We start from the raw sequence: 15,536 nt of genomic DNA on the forward strand, positions 1-15,536 counted from the left end.
ACAACCGCTCTGCTAGGTGACAACAACCCCTGCAAAAGTGATGTAACAGCGATGGAGGAGGGGTATGAGATGGAGATCACACACACACACACACACACACACACACACACACACACACGTGCAGACAATACAAAGCTAGACAGAAGTTGCAAAATTGTGTAACAGATCAAATTGTTGTCAAATCTCTTTCTGAAAGCCAGACAGTAATGATGCAGCAAAACTGTAATGACAGTGCGTGCGTGCGTGCATGCACGCACACACACACACACACACACACACACACACACACACACACACACACACACACACACACTGTTATGAATCATTTATTTATGGTCGCATGAATCATGGAACACAGCAGTATAAACAGTCCGATTTTCTGAGATCTGTCAGTTGCATACTGCTACAAAAAAAGAAAGAAAAATCCAACAGGACGGAATCTGTGATGGCCTTGGCGGTTTTAAATGCTCCCTGTAAGATGGAAATACCAAGAGGTCAGAAGTCATTTTAACTGTGAAAGTAGAATGAAAGGTAATTCCAGGCATATTGATGCATCCATGAAAATATGACGTCTCAGTCACTTTTTAATGTAAATCTGAGGTGAGACGTACCACCACATGCTTCTTTATCGCCCTGTAATGTAGTCCGATTCAAACTAAGAGAATGTGAAAACGTAGGGGCTTTCATCTCACAAAGAAAACCTGTTTAACAATGAAATACTACACATTGTGGAGCAACTTTGGTTTCAAGAGATGGTTTAACCTTTACAAAACTGTCAAAATAATAAAAAAAAACATTTTGTACAAATCTTTTGAAGTACAGAGGCTTAGTTTTAGAATGTAAGGAAGAGAACATTTAACATAAAGGAGTTGAAAATGAATAAATGACTTTTTTGTTATAAATAATAATAATAAGCCTCTCCTTTAAAAAAAAAAGTTTCAAGGTACATGAAACTGACCAATTTTTCTTAGCTGAAAGACACATGGTTGGACAACAGCACAGACATGCTGATCAAAGTTGAGGTTATCGTCAAAGGTGATCCCCAGGTTTGTGCAAGAGTGAGTGATGATGGAAGAACGAGGGCCAAGATGAGGGGTGACATGGTTGTGTGCTTCATCTGGGCCATCCAGTTATTGAAATCTGCAATGCACATGTGGAGATTAGGTAGGTTATTGGTGTTTAAGGATTCATGGGAAGGATGGAATTGGGTATCATCAGCATATAATTGGCAACTTATGTCATGATTTATTGAAAATTGGAAGTTTTACAACATGTAGATGGAAAATGATAAAGGTCCAAGAATGGAACCCTGTGGGACACCATATGTTAATATGACTGAGGATGATTTTAAATGACTGACTCTAAATAAGACAACATGTAAATGAAGGTGTTTACATCTACGCAGTGCACTTCAAGAATGTGACAGAATATTCCACTGGTTATTGCTGACACGCGATTGATACCTGGTTCAGGCGGTGATTATTACAAAATACTGTTTACATAAAGAATAATGCTCCCCGTGTAAATGTAGCCAGTGATGGTTTGCAATCACTGGATCGTCTGGCTAACAGGGAGGGAAGTGGTCAGGTTCCTTCACTTTCATTTTGTCTTGTTGAAACACAATCATGAACCATTTTCGAATCACTAACTCAATTTTTTTCAACGGTTTATTCATTATCTGATGTTGTTAATCTACACTAACTGACGTGATGAATTGAACTCCCACATTCAGAGAATCAGCTGCTCTATATTCAAATCTAAAGGGTCTTTGCTTCGCGGCAGGAATATAATCAGTGACGATCAAAGACACAACACTCTGTTGCATTTTATGGTTTCAAAACACTTTTGAAACTGAATTTATTGGTTCAAAAGTCATTGGTCCCATTGTATTGAAGGTAGTTCTCAACACCTTCGTAATCAAGCTTTTGTGATCAGGACAGATTCCCAACAACCTCTCGTGTCTGGTCTTCACTCTCATCTCGTTTTTGAAAATGATGATGAAGACAAAGTAAATTTTATGAGTTTTCTTTCAAATACCCACTTATGGATACTAGAGATCTTTCAGGGAACTCAAAACCCTTGTTTAAGATGAGAGCAGTTCAGTTAAGCACATTCATTGTCAGGCGTGTAGAGATTCACAAAGCCTTTGACCGCAACCATCAGCTTTTCCTCTCTTGAGTTTGAAGCTCTTTTACATAGTTGAGAAGGAAAAGAAATCTTTGCACTCCCAGAGAGATTTTGATGGGTTGTCTCCAGGTTTTTGCTTCCACACATCAGAGGACATGCATAAAATTGAACCTTACTCAACTTCTTGTGCCACTGGGTGACTTTTGAGTGCCTTTTCTTGTCGGATGGCAGCACCAGCATATTTTTTAAGCTTCACTTTACATTGAATATTATACAGTTACGTCTCCATTTTAGAATGGGTGTGGGTGGCTTATGAGAAGATGGGGGCCCCAGGGTGTAGCCATCTTCAAGGCCTCAGGCTTTTTTTTAAATGTTTTATTCCATCCTGTGTTGTCAGTACCAAAACTCCAAGCATTAAAATTCCTGCACTTCCTGTAACACCCGGTTTTAAGGTTGGTCCTGATGTGATCCGATCACAAGTGGACAGCTCTGCTGAGTGTGTTCACTCTTGGCTTGAAGGTATTGCTTCCCAACATGGAACACAAGCGAACACTGACAGGACTTCCGTTTCCATGTTTTGTTTTGTTTTTAAATCTGCCTGTTTAGCCGGGGCAGGATGAAACTTGTTTATGTGCTTCTGTGGATTGTGTGGATCAACTCATCCACTCATGTCTGTCCCCGTCATTTTAATACTAAAGTAATTACTGTGTTGTTTTGTGTGATGTCGGGTGTTTGAGCAGAGAAAACGAGAGAGAGAGAGAGAGAGAGAGTGAGTGGGCGAGAGACATAAGCTCTTATTTAGCCTACAAATTCAGAGCAGAGAAATCAGACGATCCAGATGGGGCCTGTTCCTCTGCTTGTTCCTGACAAACCAAACCAACCATGTTTGATGCAGCTACATTAATCAGCTCTCCGTGGGCTCTTCTAGCTTATCAGAACAATGCTGCAAGTTTGCCTTTGGGCGACTATTTTAGACGACATTGTCCGCCGCTTCCGCTTTCTGTTTGTTGCTGTTTTCGGACCAGATACAAGCTTGTTAGCAGGTGGCATCCTACACATTGAAATGAGGAAGCTTTGATGAAGCAACGGCTCATGCAATAAGTCAAGCCAGTTCTGTTCTTTCAGGAAAGAGGTGAAAAAATATTCAGCAAAAAATTTGCCGTGGAACAGAAATGTTTTGGATGTTTGGCCTCTGCTTATGGAGAGCAACGGAGGGGCGCCTGGCTACGGGGACGAGCAGCCTGATGCAACTTTTATTTCACAATAGTTTATTGTCAGTTATTTGTATCACACGTTGTTAATGACAGACTGCTTGGTCTGCATATGAAAAAGAGACAAAAAATTTAAAATATCAAATGTGAGGGGTGGAAGGATTTGTACTTTCATTATGGAGAGTTCAATACAGTTTTTTGGGGCCTAAATCACTGGTAAAATCAATTTTAAGAGTAAACTTATCTTTAAATCACACTCATAAACTTGAAAACTTAATATATCCATAAAATGTGGTTGTTCCCCTAGTCAGAATTTGAAGTGATTTCTGATCGCCAAAAACAAGATATCAAAAGTATACTTGAATATTCAATCATCAAATAATTTAAGTTGGAAAGATACAGCAAATAAACACTCACCCATGCTTGGAGTAATCAAGGAAATCAATCTGTTTTGACACAAGTTGTTTATCAAAATGTTAATGCTCAACATCTCCATGAAGTTATATTTGTATTAGAATCTAAAGACCAATGAAAGCAAACATCTGACTTGATCCAATCTAAAGGTTGAATATTTGCAGATTAAACACCTTCATAGGCGATTTACTGCCCCCAAAGTAGCCGGTGATGTCAGCCATTATGAACAATCCCGCAGCTTGAGACAGATAGTATAAAATGAGGCAGTCATTCCCTTCATAAAAGAAGTGCTCACATAATGCACTGCAGTCATTTACTGGTGTGGTTCAAAGACATAATGACTGCAAAAGTCCCTTTTAAGTCAAGCGCTATGATGCATCGTGATTCAAACTCCCCTCTTAAGCAACAGAAAATAAAGTGAACCTAATGAGTGCTTCCTTTCATATATCATGGGCTAATTGGCACTCGCCCGCTCCACCTCATTGTTAGAAGCTCCATATATTTATATATATATATATATATATATGCATTAATGTCCTCGCTAAAAGTACATGTCACACATTCAACGCCTGCAAGATGCATAATGTTCGATTGAGACCAGGTCACTGTATTTTGATGATTACTTTGAGCTGAGATGGGAGGATGGAGCTGAAGACAGTCATCAACGCACAGGTACCTTGAGTTCGACGCCTGCCATACAAAGAGGGGAGTTATCAGCAAGGAAATAGCACATACAGTAGTCATGATAAAATCATGTTACCGGCTTTTTTAGAACTTCAACAGCACAAGCTATGGTAATCTTGCTTCGCTGGCCATTTCTAAGGAGGTTCCCATGCTCTAAACCTCATTAAATCACACGCATCGGTCCTGCCAACAAGTTCCTTGGCCCATCGTGCCACCATATGTTGTTGAATCTTGTCCCTGGCATGGAGTTTACCAACACACACCAGTTTTCAGATCCAGAATACTGTACTCATCCCAAAAGTGCAGTTCAGGTTTGGAAGGAGCGTGTGTCGTCCCAGCAATTGTAAAGTAAGATGTACTGGCCAGTTTGAAATGCAGCTCCAGTAGCGAATGTCATGTAATCCCAGCATGCAACAGTCCAGATCAAAACATATTGGCAGGAAAGTGTTTTGTTCAAATGACTGCCAGATATAGGATCCTAGCCGCTAACTCGTCCCATCGCCCGAGACGTTCATAAAAACTCAGACGCCAGAATAGTTGGACGCGCCAAAAGGAGAACATTTTATCAAACTGCCAAAGATCGTAAAACACGACGGAACTGGATTACTGCCATAAAGCACGTTCAAACCAAGCCAAAGAAAACGGACCGCAGGGAAGCCAACAGCACCTGATAGGTTACTGCCTGTTATGCTAACGTAGCTGAGCCGAGGGAACGCTTGCCTCTCCACTCTCTGTTTTTTAGCTAAGTTATTTTCTTTCCATCTGCCCTCAGGACTCGATACCCCTGGATGGAAAGTTTTCCGTGAACTCCTGACGGCTTGAAATCGACGCCATTAATTTTTACTCCTGTCGACACGGCAACGGAAACAAAACGAGTCCCGTGTCAGATGTGGTGCACAAGGGCGCCTATGTGACATTAACTTGTAGCTACGCTCAAATTTGAATCAGGTTATCTGTTCCTAAAGGTATGCTGCATACTTCAATGCGCACGGAGCGCTGACATTTTCTGACTCTCAGTCGTTTTTTTTCCAACCCTATCCAACTCTACTTCATGTAACATTTCAGGACTTTGACTGTATATATTGGCAATGGCTGCTGGGGTAAATAAATCAAAAGTCATAGTCATAAAGGAAAGTCTTTGTTTGCTTGTTTGTTCTCTATTGATAGTCCCAAACTGTGTGATACTCACAGGGGAAATTAATCATTCAAACAAACAGTCAATGCCAGAGAGCATTAGCTTATTACTTTGGCAGATGAAGTAGCAGCTTCATGTCAATTAGGAGGGAATAAATGAGTTGGTGAAAAACTGCTGTTTGATGCCTCGCCGTCGTGGGACACTCACATTTGGCATTTGCAAACAACAGAGAGAACCGCTTGAACTTCAGACTGCAGCCATTGTGTTGCGGCGGCGTGGGCTGGTGGAGGAGAGGAATATTTAAAAATAAATAAACCCAGCGACAATCAGGACATATCTATTAAACGGATGAGCCTTTCCAACCAAATGTTCAGAAGTACAAAGACTCCAGGACGATGGTGGAGGGGTGATAGCGGGACAAGGACTATTACCTTTGGTGTCACGCTCTCGAGTGACACGGTGGAGAATGTCAGGGATAGAATGAGGCCCGCGTGGTTTCCGGCATGCTTTGCTGAGTAACTAGGCAAATTACTTAGCACATAAAAGTCTCACACAATGGACGCCGAGCTAAATATCCTCTCTTGAATGCTGTCTGTGTGTTGTCTTTGTGGGAGCAAACACTTGGCAGGCTGTGCCGGCAAATGAAAGAATAAAATACAAGGGTTAGAGTCTATATCTAATGGCTGCTTCGGACAAGTTTAATGCTAAAAAGTCCTTTGTTGCAGTCACTGCACCCGTTGGCTCACTTAGCACCTTTGACCTCTGTTGCCGGAAGGACAGGTAGCAGCATCAGGGTCACACAAAGTTCTGGATCGGTTTTTCGGTTCGTTGCATCATCCTGGATCAGGCAATCACACCAAACAGGTGGCTGCCATAAACAGTTTTTAGATTTTTTTTTGTTTGTGTGTGTGTGTTCTTAAAAAGATTTTAAAAAATGCACAAAATAAAGCAGGACACAGGTACGTGACACAACGGGGAATCCTCAATCTGCCTGTTATGCATATAAAAAAAACGGTGTGTGTTTGACACACACACTCAAAAATCTTGCTCTTCCAGGCACATTTTTGAACTGGCAAAATTTTGGCCCTCAAAATGCCATAAGCGAGACCTTTGATGGCACAAAGAAATCTGAACGAGTGCAGCTTGAGACTCCAGACCTGTTGCGTCGGTTTTATTGAGAGATAACTTTGGAGAAAGTAACAGGATTTTCCACAGTCATGAAAGTTCAGTTTCTTTTGACGTAAGATTCGTTTTGTGACAGATACAGAACTGGAACACACGTATATAGTTTTGGGGAAACTGTTGATGTGTGCATGGGTACGTCCGTGTGTGTGTGTGTGTGTGTGTGTGTGTGTGTGTGTGTGTGTGTATGAAGAGCACAGCAGTCTATAAAAACGAAGACAACTGGAAGTTTCTTGAGTACGTTCAATGACTGCTGATGGAAAGTCAAAAACAAAACACGGGCATCCATTTTTAAAGATTTAACACACACGCACGCACGCATGGGCGCACACGCACACACGCACACGCACACGCACACAAAACAAACAAATCTGCCTCACCAGGATTGTGGGAGTACACTCATGGTTTTAAAACTGGATATTTTCTTAAATAAAACCCCCAAAAACCTCACAGTAAAGAGCGACCCTGCATCCGTCTGCATTGTAAGAAAGTTTTAGTAAAAAATCTCAAAATTTGACATTTGAATGACATTTGTGACTATTTCCTCCGGCAATTTCAGATTAGCTGACTCACAGGAAACAATATTGTGTCGCCGTATCCCCAAACCCCCAAACGTGTGTGTGTGTGTAAATGTCTGTGCCGTGGCGTTTGGCAGTCAGCCTTTGTCTCTGTCCTCGTGATGACAGATCAAGCGCTCTGATGCTCCCTCTGCAGATCCCTACACGCACGCACACACGCGCACACACACACACACACACACACACACACACACACACACACACACACACACGTCTCCTCTTCATTGTACAAGTCTACATTTGCTTGCATGGAGTTTTGCATTTATGAATCCAAGCCTAATTGTGTTTTTTGTCGGAGCATAAAGTCCATTGAGGAATTTCTGTCTTCTTTCTGTGCGACTCAATTTGCAAAAAGCTAAATCAAATATCTGCAGGAAGTCAAGTGAAAACCGCCGCTTTCATAAGTTGTTCCTGTGAACGCACTTCTCAAACTGCACGAGGTCAAGAAGCGTTGCTCTTTGACACGATTGTGTCGAAGCCTGTAAGAGTGTAATACCTCTTCAGTGACATAAGAAACTAAAAATTTGCTACGAAACTCGCCTGCCTTTCATCATGGTGATGACGGGACGTCTCGGCCAAACAAAGCCGTGAGTGTGCTGGAACAACAAAGGATTTCAGGACGCGTCTTTGAGAAGAGACTGTCAGAATTAATGATTTCAGAGAGGTAACAATAGCGCTGGACCAGCTGAGGGATTTTTAATATAAAAGAAAAAGAAATTATTTTTCCTTGTCAAGTGCTTTTCATGAGGATGGGAGGAAATCAAAGGCCCTTGGAAAAAAAACAAAAACCCTAAGTCTTGTGATCCTATTTCTCTCATGTCCTGTTTCCTCACGGAGGTGCAGTTCCGCTCCTGTCCACTAGTTGTAGAATCACGGCTACACCTTGAAGGCTTTGTGTGGAGACTGTTGGCCGCCATTCTTGTATCCTTTTCCTATAAATCTAACTAACAGAAATCCCCAGACTTGGGCAGGCAGCAGAAAAATACCTGGTATCATGAGACAGTTATTGAACTAAATGGTATTTTGGAAGTGACGAGGCTAACCTTGCCATACTCAAGACAGAAATCAACTCATTGTCCCCAAACGGTAATTTGTCAGGGGCAGCGGTACAAATGTAATATCTCACACACACACACACACACACACACACACACACACACACACACACACACACACACACACACACACACACGCACACACTTCAGGGGTCAAAGAAATACAAGAGACAGTCGAGCACGATTTGGATGACATTATTACATCTCCTTCGGGAGGACAGTGGTGTTGGACAGATTACAACAAAGGTAAACTGTTTGGAAATGTAAAGCAATTATGAGCGTCTGAAACACAATTTTTTTGGTTTACCATCTTTTAAATGCCATCAGGAGGCGGGTCGGTGGTGGTTTGCAGCCTGACACCCTCCTTTTTTTTTAATCGCAGAAGGCATTCAGGACATGCAATTCCACTTCTGGCCACTAGCTGTTGTTGGGATACTCATTTAGATTTTAGTCGACGCCCCTTGCTTTGCGCTCTGCCACCAGCCAGATGCTCCACTCAAGCTGGCTGCGGACGGTGTGTGGTGTCATTACATCTATTGTCAAGGTGTTAATTTATAGCTGCTGTGTCATCTGTTGTTTGTGTATTTCGTGTCCAAAAAAAGTGTGAATTAGCTTCCAAAATGATATTAAAGGAGGACTTTCTTTGACATATTGCTGTTAATTAAGAGGAAGCGGGGATTAGTAATTCATCCTGCTCATCTGCTGTGCTTGGTGATTACACGTAACATACGCTGTAAATGGCTCCAGACCAATTAATTTTGTTATTAATTCTAAATGGATGCAGACAGATTAATTACCTTTCTGAACTTACGAAAACAAATAGTTGGACTTTACACATTTGCATGATTGCATACAGACTTTAATTGCACAGTTCTGTCAATTGTATGCTTATTTATTTTCATACTGTTTGTTTACTTCTAGGCTTTCTTGTATTCCATGTAAACATTTTTCTTTTGCTTGCCATCAAATCAAATAATCTGTGCACTGGGCTGTAGGGCGTTGAATCGTTCGACTTCATTGCTGTACATTTAAATAAAATGCCTTCTAATTGTTATATGTTTAATTTTTCTTTAAACTAATTTTTGCCGTCGACTGGTGGCATGGTGGTGCAGTGGTTCGTGCTGTGGCCTCACAGCAAGAAGGTTCCAGGTTCCAGCACAGGATCTTTCTGTGTGAGTCTGCATGTTCTCCCTGTTCCTGTGTGGGTTCTCTCTGGTACTCCAGCTTCCTCCCACAGTCCAAAGACATCAAGAGGGGACGAGGCTGATTGATACTCTAAATTGACTGTAGGTGTGACTGTGAGTGTGAATGGTTGTCTGTCTCTGTGTGTTGGCCCTGTGATGGACTGGTGACCTGTCCAGGGTGAACCCCGCCTCTCGCCTGAAGGCTGCTGGGATAGGCTCCACCCCCCCACCCCCCAACCCCAAACAGGATATGCAGTCGGAAATGGATGGATGTTGTTGTAAACCTGTAGCATCAATCCCCAAATTTTGGTCACCAGTTTCTTGCTCCAAATATAGCAACGCCAAAACCCTCAAAAACGTTTTTTATGGGTTTATTGTTAGCCAGCAGGTGGCAGCATGTTGCCATGGCAAAGTCAGCAGTTGAAAACAACAACCATTGTAAAAAGATCCCGCATAGGTAATCAGGTCTGACAAAGCTACAAAACTGTTGTTCACTAGCCTTGACGATAACTTCCACAACGCCAAGTTTCACGTGGGTGAGCCAGGAAGAGTCAGTTCACGCCGTGGCAACTTCGTCTCAGGCTTTGTGGCCCAGATTTGCACATATCATAAATGCTACTGAGCATCTGAGTAAACTCAATTTCCCAGCTCAGCATGGATAACGACATTCTCTGCATTATATTCAGAGTTAATGTGTTCATTGTGCAAAGACTGGGCCTTTGGAGGAGCCTATTGAGAGCTGCCACAGTTGCGTGACTCCATCAACCGATGCAGTATCACAGATCATGACTAATCTTTGGAATTAATTTTAAATCTGTTTTTTGGGTAATTGAGCTAGCGCGAGCCTCGGTTTCAGACAAAGCTAATCCCCCCCCCTTTTTTTCTGTCAAAATCAACAACATACCCCCCCACCCCCCTTCTATTTAGAATTATTTCATTATGCAGAGCCACGGGTGTTAACTAGGAAGAATTGATTGGAGCAGCTGGACTGCTGTTGACTTCAGCCGGGTAATTGTCAGTCACTTCCCCAGGACCCCAACTATCTACTCTAATTAGCTCCCCAGTTCTCTTTTCAGGCTAACGTCCCCATGCCGAAAACCAGACTTAAGAGTAATCATGGCCGTGGTGCATGACCGTTGCAAAGGTCGCCCTGCATTTATTCTCTGCTGTACCTGCATGCCGCAGTGTTGCTGTTACCCTTAACACAGAGATCATGCCAGCTTTTTGCCTCAACATGACATTTACTTTACTGTCACTAACACTTGCAACAAAAAAATAATCAGTCTTAAACCTAGAAGGTTGCCGCCGGAGTCGTTCCGCCATCCTTTGCGTGCCTTTCCTATTCGGTTTGCTTTTATTACTCGGGGATAGTGTTTGATCCCCTCGCCTTGGTATTTCTCGCTTTGCCCAGCTGAGCTGACTCACTGACACTAACAAGCAGCATGCCTCGGATCTCCTCAACCCCCGTTGTCTAGAGTGCCATAAATGCACCTGGCTTTTGATGCGCGTCGCAGGAACAACAAGTCATTTAGTTGTTTTGGTTCATCGAGCAGGCCGTTCGTTAGCTAGCCCCAGGGAGGAGCTGTCTGTCGGAGGCATGGGGATGGGGAGAAGAGGTTTGGGCTGTTTATCATGCTTGCAAAAGAAGTTTTAAGCTTTTTATTAAAAGCAAAACAAAGCTGTACGTGTCAAAGGGCGCTACAGTGAAGAGGAGGAGCTGCTTTCATCGCCTAATTACGCGCTCAGACAATCTCGCCAGAAGAAAAGCGAAACGTTGTTGCGATTTGACGCGTTGTTTAAAGGTTATCTGGCTCCTTTTACTTGGCTATGACAGAGTGAACCACAACCCGCGTGGTGACAGATGATGTTATTACACCTCCTAACCAATTCTAAACCCCAAAAACAACATTATAGTCCGCCTGATGCGTCGCCTCTGTTGAGCGATGTTCCCTCCGAGTCTGTATTGCGGAATATTTTACTTTCTTCTGCTCACCTGAAAGGGCAAACCATGTAGCAGAGATAGTAATTTATTTAAATCTAATTCACGCCATTTCAGATGGATGAAGCGGCTCAGGACTCTTGACATCGGGGCCTCTCTGACCTTCTGACTTTGGACAATGGATTTTCTTCATGCCCGTGAATGCGTGTGTGTACATAATGTGCTCTGTTGTGTGCTAATATGCAAATTCAAATTTAATAAAGAAACTTGGTACTTAGTTAGTTATGGAAATATGGAGTAATTTCACGTTATTTTACGCTGCAAAAGATTTTTAAAATGTGGCTCAGAGAAGATGTATCTTATTTCTCTTACCTATGGAGGTGTAATCCTTTAGAAAGACGAATCACGACACAAAAGTGTTTTTGCACATCTTCCATTTGCATCCTCCAGGTTAAATCCAAAGTAAATAAAGGTCTGTGAAATGAAATGCAATATTCTGTAAATAATGCTATGCATGGATTATCACCCTTAATCTTTCCTGATCCTATTCATGTAAGACGGACGCCGCATGGTGCTCGAAAAGAAGCAGTGGTGCGCTCGACCACGCATGTCTGAGGCAGCGGCTGAGCTGCAGAATCAAACGTACGAAGGAAAATATGAAAACATGCAACATATCTTCGAATGTAGTACAAAGTAACTGTTTGATTGAAAAATTGCCATATCGAGAGGCCTTTTTGGGGCTCTTAAGCTCAGGATCTATGGTGGAAGAGCCTTTTGGGAACATTCAAATCAGCCAAACGATGAATATTCAGGGAGTCAAGATGCAAAAGGGCTGTCATGAGTCTCTAAATTAATCTTAGGTGGTTTTTTTTGGGCTAACAAGATTGTAAAAACCAGTTACATCTGCACCGTCCTCAGCATGTTGCTATGAAAATGTGTGTCTATCTGTGCTGGCAGGTCTTCCTGTCTGAATAATGCAGCAATTTTACGGGAGGAAAAAATAAGATACGATTGTATTTAGAGCTGGTTTTTGTCGGGCGATAGTGCAAACGCTAAAGATCAACACACACACACACACACACACACACACACACACACACACACACACACACACACACACACACACACACATATACACACATACACACACGCTCGAAGAAAATGATCAGTCCCAAGCCAGCAATAACACATGCAATTCGTCATGCATTGATTTCTGAGAACAAACCAAGCCTGAACCATGGCAGCAGTTTCAGGTCCCAGAGTGTTCGTGGATTATCGAGCATATGGCTGGAAAATGAAAATATAGACTCTACCGGAGTTTGTGTTCGAGTTTGTAAATGGATGTTTTACTGTGTTTCTAGTCGCCGGTCTCCATGAGCTTCAAGTTAAATATACATGGCTCGCTGTTTCTGCAATCTGGAGTCACAAAGACAAAAGAAAAAAATCTTCGTCAACTCAAAACATTCTTTTTTGTTTTGTGAGTTCTTGGAAGGCGACATACACATTTGGGCAACATTGTTAGAAAGAAATCATTCTATCGTTGTTGGGCCAAAACAGTTTGGGCGGAAAAGTCTAAAATATAACTTCCTTGAGTTTATAATCGTGACGGAAAGAGGCAGTTTATCACCAAAAGGTTTTATTCCTAATACAATATGGAATGGATCAGGCCTTGAATGAGCTGTTTTAACTCATCAAGAGCGAGAGCAGTGTGTCTCCACGCCACCGAAGGAGCAGCAGATTTCATTTCTTCATCATATTAACCCTTCCATTTATCACCCCACCCCACATCTATGCGTTTTTGCGTGTGTGCACGAGTGACCGTGTCATCTGAGAATGTAACAGCTCTCTAGATCATTAGTCATCTCAGGGCCAGCCAACCGGGGGCTTCCAAAATGTCATGGGGAGGGGGCGGAGGGGGCGGAGGGGGGGGCGGCGGCGGGAGTTTGCCTGCTCTTGCGTGCTCCGACACTCGGGAGCTGAGCGCAGCACATCACTCCCATTGGCCCCAGATGGTGGGGAATTTTGTGTGTGTGTGTGTGCGTGCGTGCGTGCGTGCGTGTGTGTGTGTGTGTGTGTGTGCGTGTGCGTGTGAACATGTTGGAGGAAACCCAGTGTGCAGGAGTTGGCCAAGTAAACCACAAAAAACCAAGCACATGCTCACAATATTATGCCAGGCTAAAATTAAACTTTTAACAGCTTTGCAAACAGTTTTGAACTGATATCAGAGGGATGATAAGCTCCGATTTCACACTGAGGCAGATAGTCGCTCTCGGCGTTTATTTTGGTGCCACGCAGGTTCTAAGCATTTATTTAACATCACAATGTTTGCTATGATAAGATGACAGTAGCAATAGAAATTAATATTAAGACAAGAATAGAAAAGAGAGGCTTGATAGTGATGGAGAGGTCAGCTTTAAAGGGCGAACCACAGTTTTGAATACTATTAATCCCAGAGCATGACAGCGGGAATCAAACTGAGGCTAAAAAAAAAGTAGATCGTGTGCTATTTGATGCTTTTTAAAGATGTAGACAACTGACAAAGAGTTAGATGAGCATGGAGCGGTTGTTAGCAAAGCTTGGCATGTATTCGTGGAGACTGGTGTGTGTTAGAGTCTGGTGGTTGTTACCAGGGTCTGTTGATTATTCGCAAAGGCTAGTGTTAATTTAAGGCTGGTGTTTCTGAGCTAAGTTGTACGTTTGTAAGCTGTGTCTGGTGTTTGTTAGCAAAGGTTAGCATTTAAAAAAACAAAACAAAAAAACAACTAAGGCTGTTGTTAAAGGGCAAAGTCACGTTTTTGTAAGCAAAGTCTGGTGTTTGTCAGCTAAGGCTGGAATTTTTGAGCAAAGTCAGGTGTTCGTTAGCAGTGTCATGTGTTAACTAGCTAGGGCAGGTGTTAGTGAGCAAAATCAGGCGTTTTGTTAACAGAGCCTGGTGTTAGTTAGCATAGTCTAATATGTGCTAGTATAGTTGAGTGTTTGTTAAAGTCTGGTGTTTGTTAGCAGGTTGGACTCATGGTAAATGGACTCAATTTCATATAGCACTTTTCTACCTGAGCGGCACCTTAGGTTGGTGTTTGTTAGCAGGTTGGTGTTTGTTAGTAGGTTGTTGTTTGTTACCAAAGCCTGGTGTTTGCTAGCAGGCGGGTGTTTGTTGGCAGGCTGGTTGTCTGTTAGCAGTCTGGTGTTTGTTAGCAGTCTGGCGTTTGTATGCAGGCTGGTGTTTGTTCGTAGGTTGTTGTTTGTTACCAAAGTCTGGTGTTTGTTCGGCATCTGGTGTTTGTTAGCAGTCTGGTGTTTGTTGCCAGGCACGTGTTTATTAGCAGTCTGGTGCTTGTTAGCAGTCTGGCGTTTGTAGGCAGGCTGGAGTTTGTTAGCAGTCTGGTGTTTGTTAGCAGTCAGGTGTTTGTTGCCAGGCAGGTGTTTGTTAGCAGTCTGGTGTTTGTTAGCAGGCGGGTGTTTGTTAGCAGTCTGGTGTTTGTTAGCAGGCAGGTGTTTGTTAGCAGGCGGGTGTTTGTTAGCAGGCTGGTGTTTGTTAGCAGGCTGGTGTTTGTTAGTAGGTGGGTGTTTGTTAGCAGGCTGGTGTTTGTTAGCAGGCTGGTGTTTGTTAGCAGTCTGGCATTTGTAGGCAGGCTGGTGTTTGTTAGCAGTCTGGTGCTTGTTAGCAGACGGGTGTTTGTTAGCAGGCGGGTGTTTGTTAGCAGGGGGGTATTTGTTAGCAGTCTGGTGTTTGTTAGTAGGTGGGTGTTTGTTAGCAGGCTGGTGTTTGTCAGCAGTCTGGTGTTTGTTAGCAGGTTGGTGTTTGTTAGCAGGGTTTTGTTTGTTGGGAAAGTCCTTTTTACGGATTCCAATTAGCGCTGCAACCTGCCTCCTATGATCACTCTCTCAAGTTTTCCTGGCTGGGTTTCCACTGGCTCGGGGTATTTGCCATTCAGTTTAGGTCAAATGACCCTGCAGTACACATGGGAATTTAAAGGCTGTGACGCTGATCAGCAGTGATGCAGTGACTTCTGTGACTCAAGCCGTCTGC

At 42.8% G+C, this 15,536-nt stretch overlaps 1 long non-coding RNA gene across 1 annotated transcript in view; it reads right to left on the minus strand.

The window, feature by feature from the left end:
* Positions 1-437: 437 nt before the first annotated feature.
* The window catches only part of LOC147272627 (uncharacterized), a 208,066-nt gene continuing 192,967 nt past the window's right edge, over positions 438-15,536 (minus strand). Inside the window, exon 7 of the long non-coding RNA XR_015115929.1 lies at positions 438-1,140. This is a non-coding gene — a long non-coding RNA (uncharacterized LOC147272627). The remainder of the gene's footprint in view (positions 1,141-15,536) is intronic.

This window comes from Aulostomus chinensis, chromosome 1 (genome assembly GCF_037954235.1).
Source record: "Aulostomus chinensis isolate RoL2024-O1b breed Wild chromosome 1, RoL_Achi_v1.0, whole genome shotgun sequence".
In the NCBI taxonomy this organism is placed as follows: Eukaryota; Metazoa; Chordata; class Actinopteri; order Syngnathiformes; family Aulostomidae; genus Aulostomus; species Aulostomus chinensis.